Genomic DNA, 18,506 nt, shown 5'->3' on the forward strand with positions numbered 1-18,506 from the left:
ATATATATATATATATATATATAGGGAAAGATAAAGAAAAACGTTTGAAATCAACCGGATAAACCCCCCGCGCTGCTTGACACGTGCCCTGGGCCCATCCACCGCTTTCCACCAGCCGCGACCTTATCTCTTCTTGCTCTCTCTTCCCCACACGTTATTCCCCACTCCTTTTCCCTCCTCCCCGTCTCTGTTCGTTAGAGAGATGCTCCCATGGCAACGCAAACAGCAGCAACTCCATAGAGGCAAACCAGGAGGAGCCACGGCGCACCACCTGATGTATCTCGCGGCTTATTGAAGAGCCGTGAAGCCCCGCGCGCCACCAGCTGCGGTGCTGCAACCCCATGGAGGCGACGCAACACGAAGGGGAGAGGCGGCTGCTCGCCGGCGAATCCCGGTGCTTGCGACGCAGCTGGCCACCGGCGAATCCTGGTGCTTCCGACGCAACTGCTCGCCGGAGAATCCCAGTGCTTGCGATATAGCTACTCATGGTGTGAGCGCCATGGTGCAGGGGATCAATTGGCCCTGAGACGCAATGCTCACCAGCTGCTCGTCGGCGGCTCCTGATGCGGCACGCCGGATGGGGGCGCGGCGGTGCAGGGTAATTGTTGTTGCGATGCAGCGCTCATCACTGGCTGCCAGGGTTGCAATGGAGCTTCGCCGGAGTTGCTGTGGAGCTTCGTCGGAGCCGGGTGTACCGTTGGAGCTCCGGCGAGGCTGCAATGGAGCTCGGCCGGAGTTGCAATGGAGCTTCGCGTGGAGCTATCGGTGTTGCATTGGAGCTACGCCGGAGTTGCAATGGAGCTTGCTGGAGTTACGCCGGAGTTGCAATGAAGCTTTGCAGGAGCTGTCAGTGCTGCGTTGAAGCCTGCCGGATCTGCAATGGAGCTCGTTGGACGCTATCGGCGCTGCGTTGGAGCGGTGGAGCTCTGCCATAGGTGCAATGGCGCTGCTGCGTTGAGCTGCCGTGTCGTTGTTGTGATCCAACGGCCACCAGCACACTGATCGGACGTCTACCTAGGCGGATGATCCGGCTGATTTGTAGTAGCCCCAAGATAAAACCATGTTCACCCTTAAATTTTCGACCGTGAAGGCCTTTCCATCAAAAAAGAGAAAGAAAAACTAGACCATCCGCTGAACCGCGCGTGACGGGTAGCGACCGACGCGCACAGCCAAAAAAAGTTGCAAGCTAGCAAAAACGAACCCCACTTCGACGGCAGACTACCGCTGACCGCCGCCTTGATCTGCTTCCGGCGCCACTACGCCGGCCATGGGCTGTTCGTCTTCTCTGCCAGGTTGGCCTCCTTCTCACCAACAGGCCAAGGTGACATCTTACTTTCCCTACTTGGCCCTTGTATCCTTTTTATTCCTCTGTCGCGCTGCATATGGAAGCTGGAGTATCGAAATCTCAGGTCAGTAGGATGTTGCCCTACGGGATGGATTAAGATGGGGCGATTTTAGCCTTTCGGTTAACGGCTCAGGAGGCAGGTCAATGCTGGTGTTGTTTGGGGGTAAATCTTGGCGGGGACTAGCGACGGCGGCCCGGTAGCAAGTTGCTTAATTGTTGAGGTGTTTGGTTCGTACTGTATTTGGTAAGCATGTGTATGTGATTTCTTAGATTTCTTAGATTCTGTTCCATATAACATAAGGGACTGCATTCATGATCGTGGAGTAGGTTAGAGTTTGTGTTGGGGAAAGTTTAATCTTTTTAGGTTGGTCAGTTCTCAGCTGCAATTAGTACACTGGCACTAGGTGGTCATGTAGATGCGAAATTATGAATTTCCGCGATGATAAATAGAGTTAGATTGCTAGGCAGATATACTCACAACTAGTTATGTTTTTGGTAGCTTTTGGATTACCACTGCATCCTGAATGTTGATAATGTAGAATTGCTTCTCACCAAACATGTAGGATGAAACACTAGTTATTGCGGTTGAGTGATCATGCTATTGTGGGAGCAATGACACAAAATGTGTAGACATCTGCATTTTGTGGGTTATGTATAGATTTGGGTTCCTAAATTGGTACTCCATCCGATTCATATTACTTCTCACCCAAAAGGATGTATCTAGACATATTTCAGTGCTAGATACATCCGTTTGAGCGACAAGTAAGATCGGAGGGAGTACCTTAGTCTCATTGATACATGTATGTAAGCTCGCGAAGGAGTCCCCGAGGGGGTGAGGGTGATGTGTACGTTCTTTTTCGATAAAGGGCGCTGTATTACTTAAAAAGGGATGTGTATGTCCTAGTGACGGGTTCTCCAAGAATACCAAATTTGGTGAGATTGATACAATAATTATTACACATGACAACATGTAAAAGTGGTATTTACAGGGCTTCTCTCACAAGAAGAATTAATATACCCCCAAACAGAATAAGTCAGGGTCTGAAGGGTGAAATTATCTACAAAAGGAATATCTACATGTTGATGATGGAGGGGCACTGAGTCAGCTCCCTTCCGAGTACAGCCGTCTCTTGGGAGTTCGGATCATTTGATGTTTGTCAAGGTTATGTCCTTTGACTCCTACAATTTGAAATGCCTTAGCCTGGGGGTGGCCTGGGAGAGCTAGGGGTCAAAGATTGCATCAAGTGCACCTGTCTGGCAAGGTCTAACAGACACCTGTAATAGTGCTAACCCTGAAGGCACATTGATTGATTGGATTTGGATATTTGATCACAAGTTCCAAATATTCGTTCACTGCGTTCTGTAATAGTATGTAAAGTATGAACACAGAATCTGGCTTCAACCTGTAAATTTGTATCCAGTCTCTTGATGTTCATTGATAGACCACATCCAACCTCAGTCAGTAGTAAACCGAGAAATAGAATCTCATGATTTCATCTACTTTACACCTTTTTTTAATATTACCCAGAAAGGAATCTATTCAATTTTTTCTTAAAAAAGAAGGAAATTAGTTGTCAAACATACCATGAAATGGGATATGCCTGTACTTATTGTGATCTAGGCTCATGCTTAGGATAAGAAGACTAGTGTGTGAAGAAGGATGCTTGGGCGTTTATTTTACCACTTTGAGCCACATGTAAACTGTAAGATATTTTGTACTCCCTCCGTCCCAAAATAAGTGTCTCAGCTTTGTACTAACTCTAGTACAAAGTTGTACTAAGCTTGAGACACTTATTTTGGGACAGAGGGAGTATGAAACATGCTGTTAGGGAGATTTCGGAGTATTTCATACTTTTTTATTTTATGTTCTAAAGTGTAGCATTCTTTCACCTAGTATTGACAAGTTCAGTTAATTTGCTATAGCTACTTTAAAAAATATTCTGCTAGAGCTGCTTGAATGTAGCATCCAACATTAATTAGCTCTTCAGTTGTGTTTGCTATGTATATTTATGGGTTGTTTCATTCTGTGGTCCGTCATATGTGTCCAGAATTCACTCTTTCCATTTGACTCTGCTTGCAAGCGGACATTTTTTTTTCTCATGCTGATGCATAAATGGTCTTTTTATTCAGCAAACAGTACTGGAGGCTTGGGCAATATCAACAACGAGAACTCTGCAACTGACTCAAAGAATTTGAAAGTGAAGGTCTGCTATATGCTATCCTCTTTAGATTATTTATTTGTTCGTTGTTAGTTCAAAGTTTATGTCCTTGCAGTATTTTGCATCTCCTTTGTTAACATCAAGTTGAATTAAAATAAGAAACTATGCCTGTTGATTCCATTTTCACTATTGTGTAGTTGGTTTTACTGGGAGATTCTGGTGTTGGGAAAAGCTGCATTGTTCTTCGCTTTGTCCGTGGTCAGTTTGACCCCACATCAAAGGTGAAACAACTACCCAATTTTGTCCAACTTTCTGAACACTAGGAATGATTTCCCTTGTCGCTTTCTACATACAGTATTTCTTTCATCTTATTTAACTACGATGGATTTAGGTAACTATTGGTGCATCATTTCTGTCATAAACATTGGCATTGGAGGACTCCACAACAGTGAAGTTTGAAATATGGGACACTGCTGGCCAGGAGAGGTACACATTCTGTGGTTAAATCATACCTATAGGCTATAGTACATCTTTGCACTGATTTCTAGTATAAAATTACTGTACCATCTTGTACTTTCACATACATTCTGCTTAGCTGATTTATGTTATCTGCAAGCGTTTAAGATGCTTTTCTTACCACACAAGAAGTCATGACAACAGACCAATTTCAGGTATGCTGCATTAGCACCTCTGTACTACAGGGGAGCTGGTGCTGCAATCGTTGTCTATGACATAACAAGTGCAGAATCATTCATCAAAGCACAATATTGGGTGAAGGTATACCATCTTTTCCCTTCCGCTCTGCCATGCAACAAGCTACCAAAGTCACTCTTACGCTTTTGTAATGTGTCCTTTTATGTATTTTGGTTGGATTTACCTTTCTGCTTCTAACTTGTTATACTAGATTTTTATTTTGCCATGGCATTTTTCTAAACAGTCAATCTGTTAGGTTTCCATTAGAGCAAGTATAATAAGGGTCTTATAGCCTGCTTATGTTACCACTTTTGTCTATGTGGAGGAGAGAGAGAAGAAAGAAATGAGGGGTGTCGGCTCTCATCCAAGAGCCCACCTCTACATGTGCTCCATGGCAAACATAGTAAATATGGAGGAAAAGAGAAAGAGAGAAGGTGGAGAAAAGGACTAATCTAATAGCCAACCTTATAGCCAATCTCATTGTATAAAGTGATTATAAATATGCAGCAGCATACCACGCAGTCCAATCCATTTGGTTCCCCAACCAAACATGCCTAAGGTTACGTTTAGTATGCAAGCTCATCTAAACAATTACAAATGAGCAGCCTTGTTAGTCGTGACAAATGCAGCCCAAGTGATCACTGTTCAATTCTGCACATGTTCTGTTACTTTTTTTTATTCAGGGCCAACTGTTTGAGTAGTAGTTCTGCAGTTACTAGAGTTGTGACGCCCCCAATTCGACCGTAGACTAATCATACACGCAAACGTGTACGTTCAAGATCAGAGACTCACGGGAAGATATCACAACACAACTCTACAAATAAAATAAGTCATACAAGCATCATATTACAAGCCAGGGGCCTCGTAGGCTCGAATACAAGAGCTCGATCATAGACGAGTCAGCGGAAGCAACAATATCTGAGTACAGACAAGTTAAACAAGTTTGCCTTAAGAAGGCTAGCACAAACGGGGATACAGATCGAAAGAGGCGCAGGCCTCCTGCCTAGGATCCTCCTAACTACTCCTGGTCGCCGTCAGCGGGCTGCACGTAGTAGTAGGCTCCTCCCGAGTAGTAGTAGTCGTCGTCGACGATGGCGTCTAGCTCCTGGGCTCCAACGTCTGGTTGCGACAACCAGGTAGAAGGGAAAGGGGAAAAGAGGGAGAAAGCAACCGTGAGTACTCATCCAAAGTACTCGCAAGCAAGGAGCTACACTACATATGTATGCATTGGTATCAAAGGGAATAAGGGTATCATATGTGGACTGAACTGCAGAATGCCGGAATAAGAGGGGGATAGCTAGTCTTATCGAAGACTACGCTTCTGGTAACCTCCATCTTGCAGCAGGAGAAGAGAGTAGATGGTAAGTTCACCAAGTAGCATCGCATGGCATAATCCTAACCGATGATCCTCCCCTCGTCGTCCTGTGAGAGAGCGATCACCGGTTGTATCTGGCACTTGGAAAGGTGTGTTTTATTAAGTATCCGGTTCTAATTGTCATAAGGTCAAGGTACAACTCCAAGTCGTCATGTTACCGAAGATCATGGCTATTCGAGTAGATTAACTTCCCTGCAGGGGTGCACCACATAACCCGACACGCTCGATCCCATTTGGCCGGACACACTTTCCTGGATCATGCCCGGCCTCGGAAGATCAACACGTCGCAACCCTACCTAGGCACAACAGAGAGGTCAGCACGCCGGTCTAAATCCTATGGCGCAGGGGTCTGGGCCCATCGCCCTTTGCACACCTGCACGTTGCGAACGCGGTCGGAAGCAGAACTAGCCCCCTTAATACAAGAGCAGGCTTACGTTCCAATCCGGCGCGCGCCGCTCAGTCGCTGACGTCACGAAGGCTTCGACTGATACCATGACGTCGAGTGCCCATAACTGTCCCCGCGTAGATGGTTAGTGCATATAGGCCAGTAGCCAGACTCAGATCAAATACCAAGATCTCGTTAAATGTGTTATTTTGAAATAACCGTGAACGCCAACCAGGGCCAGGCCCACCTCTCTCCTAGGTGGTCTCAACCTGCCCTGTCGCTTCGCCACAAAGATCCACTCAGAGGGCCGTCGGAACAAACGTCCTTTCGGACCCAATCCGTGGATCACTCGTGGGTACTCCTACGAGCCGACCCGTCTTTAGTCACCACAAGTATCATATATTATGTATATAAGTATATACCCGTGATCAACTCCCGAGTGATCACGGCCCGATAGTATAGCATGGCAAATGGACAAGAATGTATGGCCACTGATGATTAAACTAGCATCCTATACTAAGCATTTAGGATTGCACGTAAGGTATCAACAATTATAGCAACAATGACAGGCTATGCATCAGGATAGGATTAATGAAAAGCAGTAACATGCTACACTACTCTAATGCAAGCAGTATAGAGGAGAGTAGGCGATATCTGGTGATCAAGGGGGGGCTTGCCTGGTTGCTCTGACAAGAGAGAGGGGTCGTCTTCAATGTAGTCGAACACACGGACATCGGCAGCGGTCTCAGAGTCTATCGGAAATAAGTAATGAAGGGGGAACACAATAAATAACAGAGCAATTAAATGTAACATAAAGTAAGACGTAGCAATACGTTGTGCTAGGGGTGATGTAACGCAGGGATAGGTGATACCGGCAAAGGGGGGAAACATCCGGAAAGTATTCCCGGTGTTTTGCGTTTTCGGACAGATACACCGGAAGGGAAATGTTGCTTGTTTGCTATGCTAGGGATGTGTGGCGGACGAACGAGCTGCGTATTTGGATTCGTCTCGTCGTTCTAAGCATCTTTCATGTATAAAGTTTTTCCATCCGAGTTACCGATTATTTTATATTAATTTTCAACGTTTTAATCATTTTTTGAATTTTCTATGTTTATTTTTAATACGAAATACTAAATGGCTAATATGCTAAGTACACGCAGGTCAGTACCCTCCAAAGGCAGACAAGTGGGGCCTCGGTCAAAGTCAACAGTCAAGTTTTGACTGGTCAATAGTGTCAGTTGGGACCCGGTTGTCATTGACTTAGCTAGTTAAACCTTATCCATTAAAATAGTGCATGGGTCCCACGTGTCATTTGCACATAATTTTAACTAGGGTTTATTTAGTGGTGGGGACTAACAGAGGGTGTTTTGTACTAGGCTTAGAGCTAATCAACAAATAGGCCCCTAATCTAATCTGGGATGGCCCATCCATTGTGTGGCTGTACATCACGCACAAGAACACACACGCACATGGCCATGGCGTGGCCAAGATGTGTGAGCAGCCGCAGGGGAAAGTAGCAGTGGCCGTGGCCAAGCAGCAGCGGCTGCACGCGGCGCTGGCCGGCGCGGTCGGCGAGCAGGGGCAAGGGCGCTGGGGGCGAGCAGCAGGCGAGTGCAGGTGTGCGCGGGGGCGGCCGACTGCAGCGACAGCGCATCGGCGAGGCAACGCGCGGGGCCGCGGGGTGGACAGCAGGGGCGCGGGGCGGTAGCGGGCAACGTCAGGCGGCAGGCACGCAGCAGCAGTCAGCGACGAGGCGGCAAGCGAGCGCGGTAGCGGGAGCGGTGGTAGCAAGCGGAGCATATCGATAGTAGGCGGCGGCACGAGCAACATCAGCTAGTATGCACGTACGCGTACGCGTGAGCTCGGACAAGCTTAAGAAGATGCAGGGGAGGAAGTGGAGCTCACATCGGAGCTCAAGGGGGACTCGGGGATGCCGGAGCTGCTCGAAGATGGGCGAATCGAAGACGAACAGAAGCGGTTGTCGACGGAGGGGATCGACGGATGCGGCGCCGTCTTGTCGATCCGGGTCGAGACAGTCCACTTCGGGGTTGAGGACGATGGCCTGCGTCTTCTGGATACAAAGGCTTGGCAGGGGAGTGGTCGAGGCCACGACAACGGCGACGACACGGCGACGACAACAGGCGGACGAGCTCGGGAGGGAGAGAGAGCGTGGGGACGGGGATTGGGGCGCGCTAGGGTTCCTCAGGGAGAGGGGGCTTGGTGCGGCCTTATCCCCTTCGTGGACCGTCGGATGGGCGGCGCGTGGGCGTCGTCGGCAGTGGCGCCGGTCGATGGGCGCCACGCCCTGTCTCCGCTCCTGTAGCGAGGAGGGAGGTGACCCGGTTGGGCTGGGCAAGGTCTGCTAGCTGGGCCGGTTGGCCCAGTGGGGGGAGGGGTTGTTTTCTGTTTCCTGTTTTCTATTAGTTACCAGTTCATTTTTGTTTTATAAAATACAAGAGTTGTACCTAGATTAGTATTCCAATGTATTCCACTACCACAAAAGTTGAACTCCAAAATTAAATAGTTTAAAATTTTATTAATCACAAAAAGGCATTTAATTACTTGTTTATGTTGCTGTTTTATTTATTTTAGAGCACTTAAATATTTTATAGGAATGTGGTTTATTCACCACAATTACATATGAATTATTTGCTACAGCTAGAACTTTTTAGTTTTGACTTTTGAATTTTTTTAATTACTTCACTTTGTTTTAAAATTGAATTTTGAATCGGTTTGAATCAACGCGAGATTAACATTAGTAATCTTGGTGACGTGGCATCAGTAGTAGAGGGTTACTGTAGCTTAAATATCTGGGCGTCACAATTCTCTACTACAAGAAATCTCGTCCCGAGATTTAAGAGGGGGACTAAGGGGGAAAGGCCTGGTTACGAAATTCTAACGAATCTTCTCGGTCTTGGTTGCTCTTCTTGAAGAGGTCGATCCATTACATTGACGTCTTCATTTCTCTGCTTCAGGTCATCATGGTGAAGTCGTCCTTTTCTTCGGAAACTTCAACGTACTTACGAATAGGTAAGGGGGCAGCTCGGCTACGACAACATGCTTATGAGGGAAACAATCTGGGGTTAACCCATGAATGAGCATAAGATTATCTTTCGAGCTGAACATATAGAATACATCGAGAGTGAGGTACGAAGGTACAATAAGAGGTTTCAAGTGGATAGATAGTTGCTCGAAGTCTGAACCAGAGTGAGAAAGGGGTTCAGAGCAGCGAGAGTAAGTATTGCATCTGATACCAGAATAGAGCACTAGGAAGGTCGCTCGTGAATTAAATATGAAGCCAAGCGTGAGGAATAACCATTAGAAACAGGGTTGTACAGGAGAGTCAGGTTTCGATCATGTGGAACTGTGGGTTATGAGCCCACAATGTGGGTTAAAAGCAGGAAGGGCGGTGACATCTTGCACGATCATGTAAGCAAGGCATGTCATAGGGTAGCCTGCCAGTTATGTTGGCAACAACGTTGGTACCAAGGGCGAGGGACGAAGAGAACCATTTTCCTGCTCGTTGAACGAGGCGGACCAATAGGCAAGGTTCTCGTCCATCGGTGGCTACCGGAATGTCATCAACAATAGTAATAGGGTCTTATGACAGAGTAGTACACCAAGGTGTTTACATAAGCAGTGAATTATTACTGCTTAGATCATATAAATCACAAGAAATATTAAATAAAATAATGGAAAGGAAAATATGATTATCAGATCAAACAGAACAATGAAAAGGAAAAAAAATGTGTTTAAACACATTCAGTGGTATATCCTTCCCAAGCACAAGCAGAGCATGATATCTATGACAGGATACAACGTAGAAAACTCTATAGGTAAGGGGAGAGAAACTTCTTGACATTACCCATACAACGGTGTTTGGATAATTGATGGATAAAATTTAGTATTGTGCTTCAAATGTTCTTATCGAAAATCGAAGTACTACAGACATGCTTCGAGATAGCATTGGCATGGTCACTGGGTAGAGATCAGACTTTGGATACACAAAGGATCCATCAGGAACAACTCATAGAATAAGTCTTCCAGTTTCCTCACGGAAGAATGGACAGCCTTGCTGAAAAGAAAACTATAACAATAGGGCCTCCGGCCAGGTGTGCTAGGCATGACATCATCTTACCGGGTCATATAAAGACCCGTTGTTATAACTATTGGAAATATGTCCCAATCATCATATTTGACCGAGATTCAGATCTGATTGGTGCCAGGATGCCTCAGACTCAGGATGCCTGAGAAGAAAAGGTGCAACACAATTGACGAGACGACATTGTAAGATTCTCGGGGGATGTACCATGGAAGCGAGTTCCGAAACAAGAGATCATCATTAAGACCAAGGAGAGGATGAAGAGGTGGCTGATGAACTCAGCGACAACTCAGTGAGATTTTCAAAAAATGGATTTCCACAATTATGTGAACAAGGAGATAGCTTTTTGTCAGATCAAATGATATAATGATGTATGCTCGAGGAAAACATACACGATTAAACATTGGTTGATGGTGCACCCGAAATACGGACTTAGGTAGCATAAACAATGTCAGAATGGCGATTCGATAACCAATGGTCTAAGAATGAAATGTTGACCATTAACTTCAAAGTAATAAGGCTGCTAAAAGTTTTTTAAAATTACTAGTCCATCTGTCGGTATTCCTGTTAGGAACAACACGGGGACCAAGAAAAGAATGGTGATGGTGAAGTATCACTGATACAAGAATTCTCAAGAGGTGGTGAAATTCTCACAACATCCTTGACAAAAATGCAGTAATACTTCAAGGTAGAATATAATACGAGCTGGATAGCAAGTTGCATCCATAACATGAACAAGTTAGTGATGAAAGGAAGGTAAAGATGTTGTCGATGGTAACTCAAATTACCATGGGACGAGGATGGCACTTATCATCATGAATTCAATTGATATCCTGGAAGGGGTCAAAATGTTGATGGTGATCACGACACACTTGTCGAGGGGTTTCATGAGGATATAATCGATCATCGATGACATCAAGCAAAAGGAAGGGTGAAGCGAAAGTTATCAGAACCATGGGTATGAAAAAAAACTCGAAATCAAGTTTGCTATTCAAGGAGAAATGATATGACAATGAAGATCAACGTAAGATTAGCTCACTGTCGAAATTTGTTCTCCATGAAGAACGACCAGGTAGCACAGTTAAAAATTAGCCCAATAATGGTATAGCCGATCAGACTAGAAATGACTTGAAGCATTATTAAACTCATAAGCAACGAATTAATAGGGTTATCAAACCGAAATGCGGAATCGGTTCACATATCGGTGTTCTCGGTTGACGACAACCCAGATCCCAGAAAAATTGGAATCAGTGAGATATAACAGTTAATGAAGAACCCATAAGAAGTTATGCAGTTCCATGACATTATCAAGATATCATAGTGCAATACTCGACAGTAGATCAAAGTAAAGGTTGGACAGGTGCAATGATCTACACAGGACAAGTACTTCAATCCGAGAAATGGTATTAAGGAGAAAATATGGTCGGAATCATGATTGCAAGGGACCAAACATAGATACAGGACGAACTTATAACAAGGGGATTATGATCATTTACAAGAAGCTTCGATGAAAAGTTCCACAACGGGTTCATGGGCATGAACGCAAAGGCTCAAGGTCGACTCCCACTTCTTCAATGCATAACCTTTCATTTTACTTCTAGCTTTTGATGAGGCTGTAGTGTAGAAATTATATCTGGCGAAACAACAGAAGAGTATGACTCGCGAAAACTTTCGGGTTCATACCGTTTGGGGAAGGCATAGGTTCAACCCATCGGGGCATCTTAGGAGTATATACCACAAATTTCAAGAATAATAACACAAGCTCGATAGTAAAGCATGCTTGATAAAGCAGAGGATACAATTTATCAAAGGCATTATGTATTCGAGGAAAAGCTCACATGCTTCTTGAATATGAAGGACGCTGTCGGATAATAATCCAACAAAGGACTTGACGGTCCACAAAGGATCTGATGTGAGTATCGGTGCCCAACCAGAAAAGGAAAGAATGCAAATGCATCAGGTTATAGAATCATCTGAATAATTCGAAGCATAAATGCAAAGGAATTATGAATCCAAATCGAAGGATCAGAAGTAGACGCTCTGATCAAGGATGGATAGGTTGAATAGTCTTAGGGGCACAATTTGACGACAATATGATTGGCGAGAACCAGCTCATGTTCAAAAATGACGTTTGAGCCAGAAAGATAATTTGAAAGGATCAACTGATGATTGCGTGCATTCGCACTCATGTTGAATCAATAGGATCAAAATGACGGTGTCTAAGGATACCGACGAATATTGCAGACATATGAAAAGCATCCATAATGCAAGCAGACAAATATTGCAGAGCAATAAGCTATTAAGGATTTTTGGAGGATCGAATAGTATTTCGAAGATCATTGTGAAACACATGCACAACTGGGGGATGAGCTGATACTCGATAAGTGCGAGAATTATCCATAAGGGTATTCAGGTGACAAAGAAAAGCAAGGCAGTAAACTTAAAGGATTATCGAAACAACGACGAGTATTTTGGTGAATCTTGTAATAACAAGACCAACTGGGGATGAATGTAGGAATAACAACTGCAAGTAGTTATCATAAGGGTTGACGGTGGAAGGGGAATTGCAAACGCGATGAACACAAGTTCCCGGGTTAACAGCGGAGAGTATCTTCAGGGTCTTCACATGCAGCAGACGATCATCAGTAATAAGGGGCTCTCCGGGTGAAAGTGATAACGAGATCCTAGTGTTAGATTTAGCAATATTCATTTAGCCCGAATAGAAGAGAGATCAGAGTCCCAGAGTATAGACAAGGAGTAAAAGATCTTAATACCACCCAATGACGACGTGGGCCCGTAAGCCACACATCCATGTTAGTAAAAGTTTTTCAATGACTAGACTCGACTTCGGCCAAGGAGCATGGAAGGGGGATTCCTACAGGCAGTCGGCTCTGATACCAACTTGTGACGCCCCCAATTCGACCGTACACTAATCATACACGCAAACGTGTACGATCAAGATCAGGGACTCACGGGAAGATATCACAACACAACTCTACAAATAAAATAAGTCATACAAGCATCATATTACAAGCCAGAGGCCTCGTAGGCTCGAATACAAGAGCTCGATCATAGACGAGTCAGCGGAAGCAATAATATCTGAGTATAGACAAGTTAAACAAGTTTGCCTTAAGAAGGCTAGCACAAACGGGGATACAGATCGAAAAAGGCGCAGGCCTCCTGCCTGGGATCCTTCTAACTACTCCTGGTCGCCGTCAGCAGGCTGCACGTAGTAGTAGGCTCCTTCCGAGTAGTACTAGTAGTCGTCGACGGTGGTGTCTGGCTCCTGGGCTCCAACGTCTGGTTGCGACAACCAGGTAGAAGGGAAAGGGGAAAAGAGGGAGAAAGCAACCGTGAGTACTCATCCAAAGTACTCGCAAGCAAGGAGCTACACTACATATGTATGCATTGGTATCAAAGGGAATAAGGGTATCATATGTGGACTGAACTGCAGAATGCCGGAATAAGAGGGGGATAGCTAGTCTTATCGAAGACTACGCTTCTGGTAACCTCCATCTTGCAGCAGGAGAAGAGAGTAGATGGTAAGTTCACCAAGTAGCATCGCATGGCATAATCCTAACCGATGATCCTCCCCTCGTCGCCCTGTGAGAGAGCGATTACCGGTTGTATCTGGCACTTGGAAGGGTGTGTTTTATTAAGTATCCGGTTCTAGTTGTCATAAGGTCAAGGTACAACTCCAAGTTGTCATGTTACCGAAGATCACGGCTATTCGAATAGATTAACTTCCCTGCAGGGATGCACCACATAATCCAACACGCTCGATCCCATTTGGCCGGTCACACTTTCCTGGGTCATGCCCGGCCTCGGAAGATCAACACGTCGCAACCCTACCTAGGCACAACAGAGAGGTCAGCACGCCGGTCTAAATCCTATGGCGCAGGGGTCTGGGCCCATCGCCCTTTGCACACCTGCACGTTGCGAACGCGGCCGGAAGCAGAACTAGCCCCTTTAATACAAGAGCAGGCTTACGTTCCAATCCGGCGCGCGCCGCTCAGTCGCTGACATCGCGAAGGCTTCGGCTGATACCACGACGTCGAGTGCCCATAACTGTCCCCGCGTAGATGGTTAGTGCATATAGGCCAGTAGCCAGACTCAGATCAAATATCAAGATCTCGTTAAACGTGTTATTTTGAAATAACCGCGAACGCCGACCAGGGCCAGGCCCACCTCTCTCCTAGGTGGTCTCAACCTGCCCTGTCGCTTCGCCACAAAGATCCGCTCAAAGGGCCGTCGGGACAAACGTCCTTTCGGACCCAATCCGTGGATCACTCGCGGGTACTCCTACGAGCCGACCCGTCTTTAGTCACCACAAGTATCATATATTATGTATATAAGTATATACCCGTGATCAACTCCCGAGTGATCACGGCCCGATAGTATAGCATGGCAGACGGACAAGAATGTATGGCCACTGATGATTAAACTAGCATCCTATACTAAGCATTTAGGATTGCACGTAAGGTATCAACAGTTATAGCAACAATGACAGGCTATGCATCAGGATAGGATTAACGAAAAGCAGTAACATGCTACACTACTCTAATGCAAGCAGTATAGAGGAGAGTAGGCGATATCTGGTGATAAGGGGGGGCTTGCCTGGTTGCTCTGACAAGAGAGAGGGGTCGTCTTCAATGTAGTCGAACACACGGACATCGGCAGCGGTCTCAGAGTCTACCGGAAATAAGTAACGAAGGGGGAACATAATAAATAACAGAGCAATCAAATGTAACACAAAGCAAGACGCGGCAATACGTTGTGCTAGAGGTGACGTAACGCAGGGATAGGTGATACCGGCGAAGGGGGGAAACATCCGGGAAGTATTCCTGATGTTTTGCGTTTTCGGACAGATACACCGGAGGGGAAAAGTTGCTTGTTTGCTATGCTAGAGATGTGTGGCGGACGAACGGGCTGCGTATTTGGATTCGTCTCGTCGTTCTAAGCATCTTTCATGTATAAAGTTTTTCCATCCGAGTTATCGATTATTTTATATTAATTTTCAACGTTTTAATCATTTTTTGAATTTTCTATGTTTATTTTTAATACGAAATACTAAATGGCTGATATGCTAAGTACACACAGGTCAGTACCCTCCAAAGGCAGACAAGTGGGGCCCCTCAACAGTCAAGTTTTGACTGGTCAATAGTGTCAGTTGGGACCCGGTTGTCATTGACTTAGCTAGTTAAACCTTATCCATTAAAATAGTGTATGGGTCCCACGTGTCATTTGCACATAATTTTAACTAGGGTTTATTTAGTGGTGGGGACTAACAGAGGGTGTTTTGTGCTAGGTTTAGAGCTAATCAACAAATAGGCCCCTAATCTAATCTGGGATGGCCCATCCATTGTGTGGCTGTACATCACGCACAAGAACACACACGCACATGGCCATGGCGTGGCCAAGATGTGTGAGCAGCCGCAGGGGAAAGTAGCAGTGGCCGTGGCCAAGCAGCAGCGGCTGCACGCGGCGCTGGCCGGCGCGGTCGGCGAGCAGGGCAAGGGCGCTGGGGGCGAGCAGCAGGCGAGTGCAGGTGTGCGCGGGTGCGGCCGACTGCAGCAACAGCGCATCGGCGAGGCAACGCGCGGGGCCGCGGGGTGGACAGCAGGGGCGCGGGGCGGTAGCGGGCAATGTCAGGCGGCAGGCACGCAGCAGCAGTCAGCGACGAGGCGGCAAGCGAGCGCGGTAGTGGGAGCGGTGGTAGCAAGCGGAGCATATCGATAGTAGGCGGCGGCACGAGCAACATCAGCTAGTATGCACGTACGCGTACGCGGGAGCTCGGACGAGCTTAAGAAGATGCAGGGGAGGAAGTGGGGCTCACATCGGAGCTCAAGGAGGACTCGGGATGCCGGAGCTGCTCGAAGATGGGCGAATCGAAGACGAACAGAAGCGGTTGTCGACGGAGGGGATCGACGTATGCGGCGCCGTCTTGTCGATCCGGGTCGAGGCAGTCCACTTCGGGGTTGAGGACGATGGCCCGCGTCTTCTGGATACAAAGGCTTGGCAGGGGAGTGGTCGAGGCCACGACAACGGCGACGACACGGCGACGACAACAGGCGGACGAGCTCGGGAGGGAGAGAGAGCGTGGGGGCGGGGATTGGGGCGCGCTAGGGTTCCTTAGGGAGAGGGGGCTTGGTGCGGCCTTATCCCTTTCGCGGACCGTCAGATGGGCGGCGCGTGGGCGTCGTCGGCAGTGGCGCCGGTCGATGGGCGCCACGCCCTGTCTCCGCTCCTGTAGCGAGGAGGGAGGTGACCCGGTTGGGCTGGGCAAGGTCTGCTAGCTGGGCCGGTTGGCCCAGTGGGGGGAGGGGTTGTTTTCTGTTTCCTGTTTTCTATTAGTTACCAGTTCATTTTTGTTTTATAAAATACAAAAGTTGTACCTAGATTAGTATTCCAATGTATTCCACTGCCACAAAAGTTGAACTCCAAAATAAAATAGTTTAAAATTTTATTAATCACAAAAAGGCATTTAATTACTTGTTTATGTTGCTGTTTTATTTATTTTAGAGCACTTCAATATTTTATAGGAATGTGGTTTATTCACCACAATTACATATGAATTATTTGCTACAGCTAGAACTTTTTAGTTTTGACTTTCATTTTTTTTAATTATTTCACTTTGTTTTAAAATTGAATTTTGAATCGGTTTGAATCAACGCGAGATTAACATTAGTAATCTTGGTGACGTGGCATCAGTAGTAGAGGGTTACTGTAGCTTAAATATCTGGGCGTCACAAGAGTAAAGTTGAATGATCTGTCCTCCTTCATCTTTCATTTCTTAATGATGTTGTTAAATAATCTTTTTCTTTCTTTCTTCAGGAACTTCAGAAACACGGTAGCCAGGATATGATCATGGCTTTGGTAGGAAATAAGGCTGACCTACATGAAAAACGCACTGTGTCTTCTCAGGTGTGCATAATTTTCTGGGAGAATGTGTCTTGGGATATTGATGCTGAATGAATTATAAGGAGATTTTGAACCATATATGCTTTGCTCTCTGAAGGAAGCACAGGAGCACGCGGACATGAACAATATGTTTTTCGTTGAGACATCGGCGAAAACGGCTGATAATATAAACCAACTATTCGAGGTATGTATCAAGATCCTAGATTACAGCAAGCAATTTGCTTTTGCACGTAGAGAGAGTTGGTGACAAACGTCACAAAAACATTAGATTTACCTAAGCTCTATTCAGGGGTGTACCCAGAGTTGGGCCACGTCCATGGCTAGACAAGAGATTGGTACGGGCTGGGCCTTTTCCCATTTTCTAAACATTCACTTATTACCCTAAAATTAGCTGGGCTTTTGGTCACAAGCCAGGGTTGCAGGCCTTGGCTGCCCTGGGCGGCTCTGTTCATCAGTTTTTTCTTTAACTGAAGAAAAATCAGTTTTTTGTTGAGTGACGCAAAAGTGCTTGTGACAGAGAAGATCAATGCATGTTTATTACTCCCTCTCTAAACTTTTATAAGACGTTTTAGGTCACTAGGGAGTACTAATTGATATGCTGATTGGCCTGTGTGCATAAACTGAAAATGATGGAATTCTGAAATATTTTCTATGTTACTTTTCTTTGGAGAAAACCTTGTGTTTTTTGTTCAAAACATCTAGACTCTCCTAGTCCAACCACCATTCGTCATGTTCTTATTTGTGAAAAAAATGCCGGTTTTATTACATGTTATATGGCCAGGGCATGTTTTCGAAGCTCGACTTCCCCCACATCCTACTGTTGTGCTGTTCCCCTAAACAGTAGAGGTATCAGTAAAAAACCATGTTAAGCACACTGTATTTTACTTGATGACAGGAAATTGCCAAGAGGCTGCCGAGGCCTACACCGCCATCCTGATTAACATCGGTCTGTGTTTGTAAACAGCCTGGGTGATTGTGTAATGCACAATATGAGTAGAAACGCCTGAACGAACATTTGTGGCTGTTTCAACATGGCAGGTCAAGCCATCTGTATCCCTGCGATCATTGTTTTTGGAAACGTAGCTCATGTAAAGCTTGTCCATTGCTCTAACTGTGCCGAAATGGTGGAGGTAATCTGCTCCCAGCACGGGTAAGTTAAATGAAGCTTAGGGCCGTGCTCTAACGCATGGATGTTCAGTAAGTATCTTAATATGGTTGAGACTGAAACATCTTATCAATGCAGTGCATTGTTTTTAGGTTCGGCTTGACTCGCCTGTTGAGCCGCCATTGACTGTAGTTTACTGGAAGGGTTCATTGCCATCACTGTTGTGGATAATAAACCCGGACAGAGGGAGTAGTTAAATAATCAGTTTTGCTGACCAAATAATAGTACTACTAGTTTAATCACTTTTGCTGACTTAGGCTTCCTTCCTTGTGTTATGTCAGCTTGATCTCACTCGGTTAACATTATGCTTGTGTCGTGTGAAAGAGAGAACCAAAAACAAAGTGTTAGTTACTTCCATCTT

At 45.8% G+C, this 18,506-nt stretch overlaps 1 pseudogene; it reads left to right on the forward strand.

Annotated features, from left to right (window-relative positions):
• The first annotated feature begins 172 nt into the window (after positions 1 to 172).
• Positions 173 to 18,214, forward strand: LOC123044203 (ras-related protein RABF1-like; annotated as a pseudogene).
• Positions 18,215 to 18,506: the final 292 nt, after the last annotated feature.

Source organism: Triticum aestivum, chromosome 1A (genome assembly GCF_018294505.1).
Source record: "Triticum aestivum cultivar Chinese Spring chromosome 1A, IWGSC CS RefSeq v2.1, whole genome shotgun sequence".
NCBI lineage: Eukaryota > Viridiplantae > Streptophyta > Magnoliopsida > Poales > Poaceae > Triticum > Triticum aestivum.